The sequence below is a fragment of the Taudactylus pleione genome, unplaced genomic scaffold (genome assembly GCF_031769625.1).
Source record: "Taudactylus pleione unplaced genomic scaffold, aTauple2 ptg000117l, whole genome shotgun sequence".
NCBI classification, from domain to species: Eukaryota; Metazoa; Chordata; class Amphibia; order Anura; family Myobatrachidae; genus Taudactylus; species Taudactylus pleione.
The window spans coordinates 6,250,962-6,263,265 of record NW_028284519.1 but is presented as its reverse complement, the minus strand read 5'-3'; the positions used below and the strand labels follow the sequence as shown (position 1 = coordinate 6,263,265).

At 41.9% G+C, this 12,304-nt stretch overlaps 1 protein-coding gene across 1 annotated transcript in view; it reads right to left on the bottom strand.

Annotated features, from left to right (window-relative positions):
* Positions 1 to 2,444, bottom strand: part of TPPP3 (tubulin polymerization promoting protein family member 3) — a 35,912-nt gene extending 33,468 nt beyond the window's left edge. The window contains exon 1 of the mRNA XM_088471858.1: positions 2,240 to 2,444. The gene's annotated coding sequence lies outside the window, so the exon portion shown is untranslated. The remainder of the gene's footprint in view (positions 1 to 2,239) is intronic.
* Between the last annotated feature and the right edge of the window lie 9,860 nt (positions 2,445 to 12,304).

Here is a 12,304-nt window from a genome sequence, read left to right as displayed (position 1 = left end):
GACATTTAAGTAGTTAACCTAACATTCTGCTTAATTGGTTCATATTTTTTTCCTGCAGATCCACCACCCTATTCTCCATCCCTCTGGGCCCTGCAGGCAGATCATGTCACTGCTATTTCTCATCCAGCCGGTCACCATGGCAACAGTCTGTAATTGTGTAAGCAATGTGAAGAGAGAAAGCTTTGGATGTGAGGCAGCAGCCTAGTTCTCACAGTGATGGGATCAAAATTGTGTAATTCCCAGTGTGTTCTTCAAAGTAGACACATTACTTATTAGAAGTACCTGACTGTTACAGAGGACAGCACACATAGATATATACAGTGCTTTATAGGCTGTACCTTACATGTCAACATCTCTTGAGACGGAGACAGAGGCGGCAGATGTTCTCGTTGAAAATTAATATTCCTTAAGGACAACTGATATTTGTTATCTGTGCTGTATGAGACGGCCTGACGGGTAACATCAAATCACAGGCTCGCTGTTTTTGTGCAAGTTTTTACTTAACGTGATTGTGCTGAGAAACGTTTTTGAGAGGTTAATGGTTTATATATAGTCTATGACTCCATGTAATATAAATGGTATCATTCTTAAAAATGAAGGGTGTGTTTTGGGCGTGGTGAGGCATGATACTGTGCCTTGAATTATGGATGTGCAGTCACATTATTACACTAGTTAATGTGCTTTAATACTGAGTCCAAAAAATAATAATGTAAGTAACTGATGAACAATTTTGGAACTTAATCTAAAACGAACCACGTCAGTAGAGATTCACTGGGAACCTGCTTCTGGTACAATAACCCCACAGATCAGACTAATGCATTTAGATTTTTACCTATTTTATTTACAGACTGGATTCTAAATAATGTCAAGCTCTAAGGACAATGTACATTTTACTTCTTTATTGCGTATTGTGCAGGGCAAGATGTGACCTATGTGAACATGTACCTCTATGCAAGCTTACTTTTTTACACTGATCTCAGCAGTCCCTGCTTGTCTGTTTGATTTCTGAGTGTGATACATTCTATCTATCACAGAATGCTGAGCCTCAGCATCTTACACAGTGCCACTATAATACACTATAATACATTGGTACCTCTCATTTGCTGACGCACTGCTGTGCACCTTATACTGTACATAATACATATTTGTTGATAACCACTGTAAAACCAAGTGTCATAGTTTGACGTACTGTAGAATAATTGATCCTCTGCCACACTATTATAACGCAATAGCAGTCTTACATGCAATAAATGTGTACGCACACAGACAATATATGACACACATAGGTGACATAGCATATAAACAATAATAGGGCTGCATAAAGGTATGATATAAATCCACATAGAGACATATCTACATTTTCTATGTTACAGCGCATTGGTACTGATATGAATATACTGCAAATAGTATAAAACAAACATTATCATTGTTTGCCGAATGGTTATGTTAATATCTTGTATATAATGCTTATGCACTAAGCAACTAATATGTCTATGCAACGATGCTTACTAGCATATTCAATTACTATATACTGTAAGTGGTGAAAATGATAATCAATCTGCTGATATTATGACAGCACACATACCCAACTCCGCTTACAGAATACTATATTTACTGTCACCAATCTTGCTAATCCAACCATAAAGTTGTAAAATGATACACATTGTAAGAAATAAATCACTACCAGTCCTGGAAGCACACTGAGCTTGTTAAAAACCATTACAGTGATTTTCCCACCCTACGCGAACAGATGTAAAAATATGTCTTCTGGTAACGCACAGTAGCTAGGAAGCAAAGATAAAAATACTACACGTTAGCAGACAAGAGAGGCTGAGGAAGAACTGAGGCAATGTTTATAACAAAATATGCCTGGGACAGCATACATGACTATATTCAGCAGCAGAGCACTAAGACACATCTCTACCCTGGCTATCCAAGGAGGATTTTATTCCGCAGGGGGAAATTTCACTGCATAAAAAGCTGCTGTTTAGGAATTTTTTTTTGCAAGATTTTTTTTTTTTTTTTTTACTACAATGCACCTGCAGCAAATCTGTCGACGAGGATTTTTTTTAAGCAGCAGGGAAAAAAAATGTATTGTTCTCCTAATCTGCAAAACAGCCACCTGAAAATCTAAAATTTAAATGCAAAAATCTTATAGAAGGAATAGGTTGTTTTATTGTGGCAGAAATGTGATAGTGTTGAGCTATGTGCAGAGTGCCATAGAGTATCCTGCTCTTACCTCCTGATTCTCTCTCTGTTCTGCTATAGACGCCTCCTCTCCCCGCCTGGCCTGTAGAATGAAATGCTGCTTTAAAGACTGTAGGGCTATTATCTTGTGTTTATTCCTGTATCCATAGAGACATCCTGTAAAACATCAAGGGAGTGTAATATAAATATAAGTGACCAAGGTCATTTAGAGGCATAAGAGATGTACCCTCCTTGCTTGTAGCAGACAAGATTTAACTTGGTAGGGATCTCTCATGCAAGTCAGTAGATGGGGTCCTGTGGGAGAGGGGTGTGTCATAGCAGAACAAAGACTAGCAATTAGGCAGGGACTTTCATTCATTTACTGGCTAGTGTTTTTGTGACTTGGCTACTGTAATCTGCTATCTGTCCTGCAGCCGTTTCATTTCACTTTTCTGTTGTGTGCTGCTGTGCTCTCCAGCGGTGACAAACGTGATTTATGAAATAACTATTGCTGATCTATTATACGTTTTTGTGGATATTATAAGGAGATGGCTACTTAACATTACTGTAGATGGAAGCAATGTTTTAAATGAATATTCTGGCGGTTAGAATATAATTTATATACTAATTGTAGAGATTTTCATAAACTTGTCATGATTTTAAATGTAGCATAATTGGCAATTGAGATGTGCTTATATATATATATATATATATATATATATTATATATAAACACACATATATATATATATATATATCTCAATACGGGTGGCACTCCCATGCAAATTAGATAATCCTCCAGGTGCCCTCCGGAGAATCACCACACAGCTAGGGCTCCAATATACATACAGACCGGCGGCACTCTGTGTAAGAATGACTAGGACAGCAGGTAGGTTGCGATCAATGTTTCGATGTTATGACGACGAATTAACATCGGAACGTTGATCGCAACCGACCTGCTGTCCTAGTCATTCTTACACAGAGTGCCGCCGGTCTGTATGTGTATATATATATATATATATGTGTGTGTATGTATACATATATATATTTATATAATGTGTGTGCATGCATGTGTGTATATGTAATGTATATGTGTGTGAATGTATATATATATATATATATATATATATTTATATAATGTGTGTGCATGCATGTGTGTACAGTATATGTAATGTATATGTGTGTTTGTTTTGCAATGTTCATTACTGAAAAAATATTAGGTATAGTATATACGGCCTAACCCCCGGCAGTGCAATGACATATGAGGCTAAAACCATATCACTATCCATATCACTTTCAGAAGTGATGACAAGAATAAGCCCCTATCGCTCTGATTGAGTGTAGGCAATTTGTACCGTTTGCTGTGACACTTGTACTGACATTGTGTTGTGTTCTGTGTGCAACATAGCTTACACATAGAACAAACCCCATTGCTACAGTACCTATATTCCACAGGCACAGACTGTAACATTAGGGTCTGCACAAGCAGAGAGGACAAAAACAAGGTGCAGACCCCCCCCCCCCCGCATTTTGTCAGCTTACTCCACGTTTGTGGTTTAAATGTTGTAGTCAAGTTAGCGTGTACATTGACGCAGTGGCTGAAAACAATTCAGATTAGGCAATACCATAGGGCCACTAGTCACACCATGATTCACATTCAAACAAATATCTTACTTTTATCGTGTACACAACCTTTACAATTTTCTAGCCAATTTGCCTCTGCGTATATGTATCATTTCAATAATACGTATCTGTATAATCTGATTCAATAAGATGCCAGAGCCGTAACTAGACTCTTGGGTGCCCTGTGCCCAAGAGAGAGCATTGACAGCCCCCCCCGCCCAAACATTTTCAATTAGGGACATAAGATAGTGCACCTGAAAAAGGGCCATGGCTTCATGGGGCAGGGCCAGGGAAAAGATAGGGGCACTCCTGGGGCAGCCAGGAAATGCTGGGGATAAAAGAAGAGGAAGCTACAAGTGATTGTCAGGCCCAAACAGCACCCCCTGCCCTGCGGTGCCCTGTACCCTAGTTACGGCCCTGGTACCTGCAGACAGCAATAGTACAGTACTACCCAGTGTACAATACATACTTGCCCACTCTCCCGGAAGGTCTGGGAGGCTCGTGAATCTCTGTGGTGTTCCAAAATGCCCGGAAGAGTAGTCATGTCTCCCGCGGCCACCAGGCACCGCCCACTTCCTGATTGATTTGGGCAGTCTGGTCAATTTGTGCTGTATCACGTCATTGTGTCTCAATTCAAACAAACATAGCTGATTCATATTAATTCATTTTTCTTTTTTTATTGTAACTAGCCATTCAACATTTAGAGGCCATCTACATTTATTTTGATTAACATGAATAATTTTCTTCATATATACAAAAACTATGTACCATAACATATATTGTGACAGTTATGGCTGCGAAAAGGACCCAATACTAAAGGGGAGTGCACTCATATGGGTATGGCAATGCCCTATGGGGGCCCTATGTAGTAGCTGAGGGGACTTGGTCATGCCATTTTAGGGGAGTGGTTACTCCTACCTTGCACTCCTGGAGCCCAGAGAGGCAGGGCCAGATTAACAATGGAGTGAATGGAATAACAGCACCAGGCCTCCATACACAAATAGGCACATCATCATGACAGCTTGATGACAACCTAAAACCCAGCTGGTCACACAGTGGGCCATAAACCATGAGAATTTAAATTGTATTTCTATTAACTCACCAAACGGTGCAATTTTTATGTATTTTAGGAGACATTGGAGAAGATAGTGTAGGTGGTGTACACGCCCACATTGCTCTGGCTACACCTCCTCCGCTACTCACAATAGCCCTACATTATTTTCAGCCCAAGGCCATGTGGCCTTTAATTTGGCCCTGGGTTCTTTGTTCACGGCCACTTCTCCCTCTTAATGTCCATGGTTACTGTATTGCTCTCAAGAGTTGCTTATATTCGGATGCGGTTAAGAAACCGCAACCTGGAATGCCGCCCGTCGGAATGCTGATGCTGGAAGCTCGACCAGGGACTAAAGATAGGCGGCTAAATCCCAACGCCTATCTTTAGCCAGACGCCGAAATCCTGAAGCCCGGCTTCCCAAATGAAGGTAAACTGGGTCTTTCTAGCTGATACCTGCGGGGGGGGGCGTTTGGTAAAGGGTACCCGGGGGACTTAGGGTTAGGCAACCCCGGGGAGGGTTTTTAGGGTTAGGCTAGGGGAAGGGGGGGTTAGGGTTAGGCACCACTGGGGGCGAGATTAGGCACCACTAAGGGAGGGTCAGCATGGGGGAGAGGGGACGTTTAGTGTACTTACAAGCCCTAGTCAGGCTCTTCACTGTTCAGGCTTACGGTGTAGGTATTTGGTCCGCCGGCATTAAATACCGATTCCCCCATAAGACATGGACCACAGATTATTAATAAACCTAGATTACATTACAAATGTTCCACGCATAATAATTTGTGTATTTCTGTACAGTCACCATAATCTACTATATAAAAGCGAAAATTTGTCCTTCTGTCCTTAATTTTGAATTAATGAAAAACCACAATTTTTGCATAGCATTCACCCTCTACAGGTCAGGTACAGAATTACAAAAGGATTTAGCTTACCTACTATTTTTTCTTTTCTATCTTTTCTACTATATCAAAGCAAAAATTTGTCCTTCTGTACTTCTGTCTTTCTATACAAATCCACAGTTTGCAAGTGAAGATCGTGACATTTTACATACGAGCGTATTAAAACACGGCGGAGGCAACTAAAACATTTTTTAAATCTAAATTAATTACTGTTAATTTTTAATTAATTTAAAACCACAATTTTTGCTGGATGCTCATTGTGGGGCCTCACGGCATATGGGTAGGGCCTCTGAGCAAGCGTTTTGTGTTGTCATGTTTTGTCATGATCTTAATGTTTATTATCGAAGAGAGCTTTAGCAGGCTTTGCCAGCATTCTCAGCTCTCTGACTATTCCAAATTACGCAACAACATTTAAATATTATACATGGAATGCTTCTCCCAAGTTTTTCTGCGCAGAAAACAGGGAAGTCGCTGTAGATGGTCATCCTGGTATCAGAGCAACAGAAGCTCTTGGTCGTGTTTACACTGTACATCCTACAAATTTTGAATGCTTCTATCTCCGAAGTTTGCTTTACACCGTTACAGGTCCTACTTCCTTCGAAGACCTTAGGACTGTTGATGGGGAAGTTTGTCACACTTTTCGTGAGGCCTGGCTAAGGAGAGGTTGGTTGGAGGATCGATGTTGAAAACAAACCTTAAAATCCCGGGCAACGCCGGGTACTCCAGCTAGTATAAATATTATTAAGCCATACATGTTATGATCACATTTTTAACAAACAGATTTTTTCACCTAAAACAAGCGATCTTTGCACACAAACAATAGTTTTGACAACTGACATGTGAATGTGAAATATAGTACAGTTGAGTCATTGAATTTTGCACAGTTACAATACACACACATCAATCTGACAGGGTCTGGTGCTTTTGTTTAACAGTTTCTCACCAAAGCGTGCATAGTTTGTCAGTCATATAAATATGAAATTCAATATTAATAATTTGATATAAAGTGATTGTATTGATGTGTGTTTGGCATCTTTAGACGAAATCAGTATGTAATGCCAGCTGTCGTGATACCTCCTGTCAAAATCCTGATAGTGGCATCCCGATGGTTGGGTAAGTATACTTACCCTTCCCCCTTCTCCCCCTAACCCAAACCCTCCCCTTCTTGTAGCCTAACCCTAACCTTCCCCGTTAGTGCCTTAATCTAAGTCTCCCCTCTTCGTGCCTAAACCTAACCCTCTCCTTAGTGCCTAACCCCCCCCCCAGTGGTGCCTAGCCCTAACTCTTCCCCCTAGGGGTGGCCTAACCCCAACCTCCCCCCCCAAAACCTAACCCTAAGCCTGCTACTCTGCCTAAACCTAACACTTCCCCCCCTAACAGCTAATGGCGCCCTGGACTTACCTAGTTCGGGCTGGCGTCCTTCTGGATTCTGGCGTTGGAATTAAGATAGACGTCGGTATTTCAACGACTTTCACCATTGGGATTCAAACCAGCGGCATGCTGTTCGCCGGTCTGATAACTACATCCCCTACCCTTAGACAGTCTTCATCACTGCGCAAGTAATTTAACATGAATCCCATATACACGCTGATGCTATTTGAAAGTGGTTAATGTGCGTTCTCCAAATCTTAATGTTGATAGTCCATAAAACAATGTAAGTGAAAGGAACTGCACACCTGTACATTCTGATAACCATGTGCTTCACTTTGTTGTGTGTCAAATAAAACAATGCCGAGTAACATTAAGAAGAGTTAATTCATTGATAGATTATTATACTACAAGGACTGCATAGATTACATACTACAAGGACTGCATGGCAGGTACTCTAACCAGGGCAGGAACAGGGCTTAACAGCGCCCTGTGCCGTCCCCTTTGCATATGATGTTGCGCATAAGGGACGGGGGCCGCCAGCACCTGGAAGTGCAGCAGGGGTCGGACCATCTTCAAGACGTTCTGGACAGCTGTACACATGGCATGGTGTCTGCCTGTAGCATCCAAAGGACGCTACAGACTGCACTGCCTCAGCGATATTGGCTGCAAAGTGCCATTCCAGGCGCCCTGCTAGCCAAAAGCAAAGGCTGTGAGGCAGCGACTGTGCCGCCAACAAAGCACTGTGCTCTGTCCGGTAGCACTGGTCGCACACCCTTAGTTATGGCCCTGCCTCTAACCTTCAATCTGGCCTCACATTTTCCTTAATCTTATTAGTGAAAACAATACACTTAAGGTGCCCATACACGGTGCGATATAGCAGCCAATCAGATGTATTGGTACGATATCGCTGCTATATCGTACCGTGTATGGGCATGATATAGGACAGAGCGCGCTCCTGTGGGGTCACACCTCCAGATCTTACTGCAGGTTCATTTAATCTGGGGGTGCGATGTTCGATCCCATGCAGCGCTCTGCGGGTGGGGGATGGGGGTGCTGGCATATCGGGCCATCTGATCCCCCGTTGCGTCGCAAGGTGCATATCGCACCATGTATGGGCGGCTTTAGGGACATATTTAGCAAAGCATATTAAGTACCACCTGAATGTATGTATGGTTCCCCATTTTCTATCGCAAAAGCAGCCCCCATAGAAACCGGGCTGCTTAAATGCAGAATTTACCAAGCTCATAATGCAAGCTTGACCCCGAGACATAACGCCATCTTCAGATGGCATTAACTGTTGTAGAATATGGGCAATCTCTGCTTGCAGGTCTAAAACCCATTAAAAATAGGCTCCTTAGTAAAAGAAAGAGACATCTATCTGTCAAATCATATTAGAAGGTATTTTAAACAAGTGTCACACTATAAAAATCAATGCTGACAATAAAGAAGAAAGGAACTGGGGGGGGGGAGCACAGGTTAGGGCTCAGGGGAACACATGCAGCCCTAGTGACGCTTGTTGCCTATCAATATTAATGCTTAGTAAAACACATTGGGGTTCTATCTAAGCAGGGGAGCTTTAATATCTGCTAATGAACATGTTTCTAATGCTTTGTTTAACCGAGGACAAGTTACAAGGTTCTGTCTAAACTGTAACTAGTGTTGTCTTTTAACGCCTAAGGGGTATATTTGTAATATAGATTTTTTTTTTTTACATTTTCACTAGTTTGCCATAAACTATATTTTGTGTTTTTGCAGCAGAAAATGTCTGACACGTGGACACGTAGCCGCTTTAGTAACCCTCATTTTTCTTCTTAAGTGGAAGCGACAATTTCAAAACATTATTCAAAGAGAGCAATTTGTCACCTTAATACCTATGGATTTCCAACATTTTCCAGCACTTGAGAAAAGTGTAATACATCACAGATTATTACAGGAAGGAAGCTTGTTAGAGCACTTACCAAGGGCTGGACCCTCTATCGTTACTGGATTGGTAATACACAGCCTATGTTCTACCAATGCTCTTTTACATGTTATTTTTTTAGAAGGTACACATTAAATCATATTTTGATATTTGCCAGGGTCGTCTTAATTATATTTTCTGTTTAAGTCATGCCACGTTTTAGTCTCTTTTGTACTTATACACTTCGAAATAGATTATGCAGTACATGCGATCATTTCTATTGATGCTTCATTCGTGCAGTGCTTGATGAATACTTCATTGGTTCCTTGGCTCACAGCTATTTCAGGATCCCCTGTACTTACCAAGCCTGTCCTATCTGTAATGATTTGCAAAGGATCCAACAGGCACATATATATATATATATATATATATATATATATATATATATATATTAGGGGTGTGCACCGGCCACTTTTCGTGTTTTGTGTTTTGGTTTTGGATCTGGATCTTTCTTCGTGTTTTGGATCTGGATTGGTTTTGCCAAAACCACCCTTCCGTGTTTTGGGTTCTGGGTTTTGTGTTTTGGATCTGTATTTTTTTGAAAAAAAGCATAAAAACAGCTAAAATCACAGAATTTGTAGGTTTTTCTGCTCCTATGCTATTATTAACCTCAATAACCTTAATTTCCACTCATTTCCAGTCTATTCTGAATACCTCAAACCTCACAATAGTGTTTTTATGTCCAAAAGGTTGCACCGAGGTAGCTGGATGACTATGCTAAGCGACACGAGTGGGCGGCACAAACACGTGACCCATCTAGGCGTGAAACTGCAGTGGCAGACAGGATGGCATTGAAAAACTAGGCCCCAAACTGTACATAATGCAAAGAAAAAAAAGAGGTGCAAGATGGAATTGTCCTTGGGCCCTCCCACCCACCCTTATGTTGTATAAACAGGACATGCACACTTTAACAAACCAATCATTTCAGCGCCAGGGTCTGCCACACAACTGTGGCTGAAATGATTGGTTCGTTTGGGCCCCCACAAAACAAGCTGGCAATTTATCTGTCCCTGCACAAACTGGCTCTACGGAGGCAAGATGTCATCCTCATCCTCCTCATCCACCGATTCCTCACCCTCTTCAGTGTGTACATCCTCATCCTCACAGAGTATTAATTCGTCCCTGCTGGAACCACAGGTCCCTCTGTACGTTCTGGAGGCTGGTCTCCCTGGAAGAGTTGATAATTCATTTTATGAACATCATTTTCTCCACATTTTGTGGAAGCAACCTCCTACGCCTTTCGCTGACAAGGTTCCCGGCTGCACTAAACACTCTTTCGGAGTACACACTGGAGGGGGGGCAACTCAGGTAAAATAGAGCCAGTTTGTACAGGGACCTCCAAATTGCTTCTTTTTCCTGCCAGTACAGGTACGGACTGTCTGACATGCCTACTTGGATGCTGTCACCGATGTAATCCTTTAACAGACAGACGCACGCTTGTCGCTGCTGCTTTGAGGATTCAAGTGCGGCTACAGCCCACACAATTCACAAAGACAGAAAAAAATAAAGAATATTTTTATTGTTTGTGGAGCACACTTTGAGGGTTACACCACCCTTTAACAGACAGACGCACGCTTGTCGCGCTGCTTTGAGGATGCAAGTGCGGCTACAGCCCACACAATTCACAAAGACAGAAAAAAGAAGAAGAATATTTTTATTGTTTGTGTAGCACACTTTGAGGGTGTCACCACCCTTTAACAGACAGACGCACGCTTGTCGCTGCTGCTTTAAGGATGCAGGTGCGGCTACAGCCCACACATTTCACAAAGACCGAAAAAAAAAGAACAATATTTTTATTGTTTGTGTAGCACACTTTGAGGGTGTCACCACCCTTTAACAGACAGACGCACGCTTGTCGCTGCTGCTTTAAGGATGCAGGTGCGGCTACAGCCCACACAATTCACAAAGACAAAAAAGAAGAATATTTTTATTGTTTGTGTAGCACACTTTGAGGGTGTCACCACCCTTTAACAGACAGACGCACGCTTGTCGCTGCTGCTTTGAGGATGCAAGTGCGGCTACATCGCACACAAGTCACAAACACATTAAAAAAATAGTTTTTTATTTTTTGGAGCACTTTGAGAGTTACACCACCCTTTAACAGACAGACGCACGCTTGTCGCTGCTGCTTTAAGGATGCAGGTGCGGCTACAGCCCACACATTTCACAAAGACCGAAAAAAAAAGAACAATATTTTAATTGTTTGTGTAGAACACTTTGAGGTGTCACCACCCTTTAACAGACAGACGCATGCTTGTCGCTGCTGCTTTAAGGATGCAGGTGCGGCTACAGCCCACACAATTCACATAGACAGAAAAAAGAAGAAGAATATTTTTATTGTTTGTGTAGCACACTTTGAGGGTGTCACCACCCTTTAACAGACAGACGCACGCTTGTCGCTGCTGCTTTAAGGATGCAGGTGCGGCTACAGCCCACACAATTCACATAGACAGAAAAAAGAAGAAGAATATTTTTATTGTTTGTGTAGCACACTTTGAGGGTGTCACCACCCTTTAACAGACAGACGCACGCTTGTCACTGCTGCTTTAAGGATGCAGGTGCGGCTACAGCCCACACAATTCACATAGACAGAAAAAATAAGAAGAATATTTTTATTGTTTGTATAGCACACTTTGAGGGTGTCACCACCCTTTAACAGACAGACGCACGCTTGTCGCTGCTGCTTTAAGGATGCAGGTGCGGCTACAGCCCACACATTTCACAAAGACCAAAAAAAAAGAACAATATTTTAATTGTTTGTGTAGCACACTTTGAGGGTGTCACCACCCTTTAACAGACAGACGCACGCTTGTCACTGCTGCTTTAAGGATGCAGGTGCGGCTACAGCCCACACAATTCACAAAGACAGAAAAAAGAACAATATTTTAATTGTTTGTGTAGCACACTTTGAGGGTGTCACCACCCTTTAACAGACAGACGCACGCTTGTCGCTGCTGCTTTAAGGATGCAGGTGCGGCTACATCGCACACAAGTCACAAACACATTAAAAAAATAGTTTTTTTATTTTTTGGAGCACTTTGAGAGTTGCACCACCCTTTAACAGACAGACGCACGCTTGTCGCTGCTGCTTTAAGGATGCAGGTGCGGCTACAGCCCACACAATTCACAAAGACAGAAAAAAAAAGAACAATATTTTAATTGTTTGTGTGTCACCACCCTTTAACAGACAGACGCACGCTTGTCGCTGCTGCTT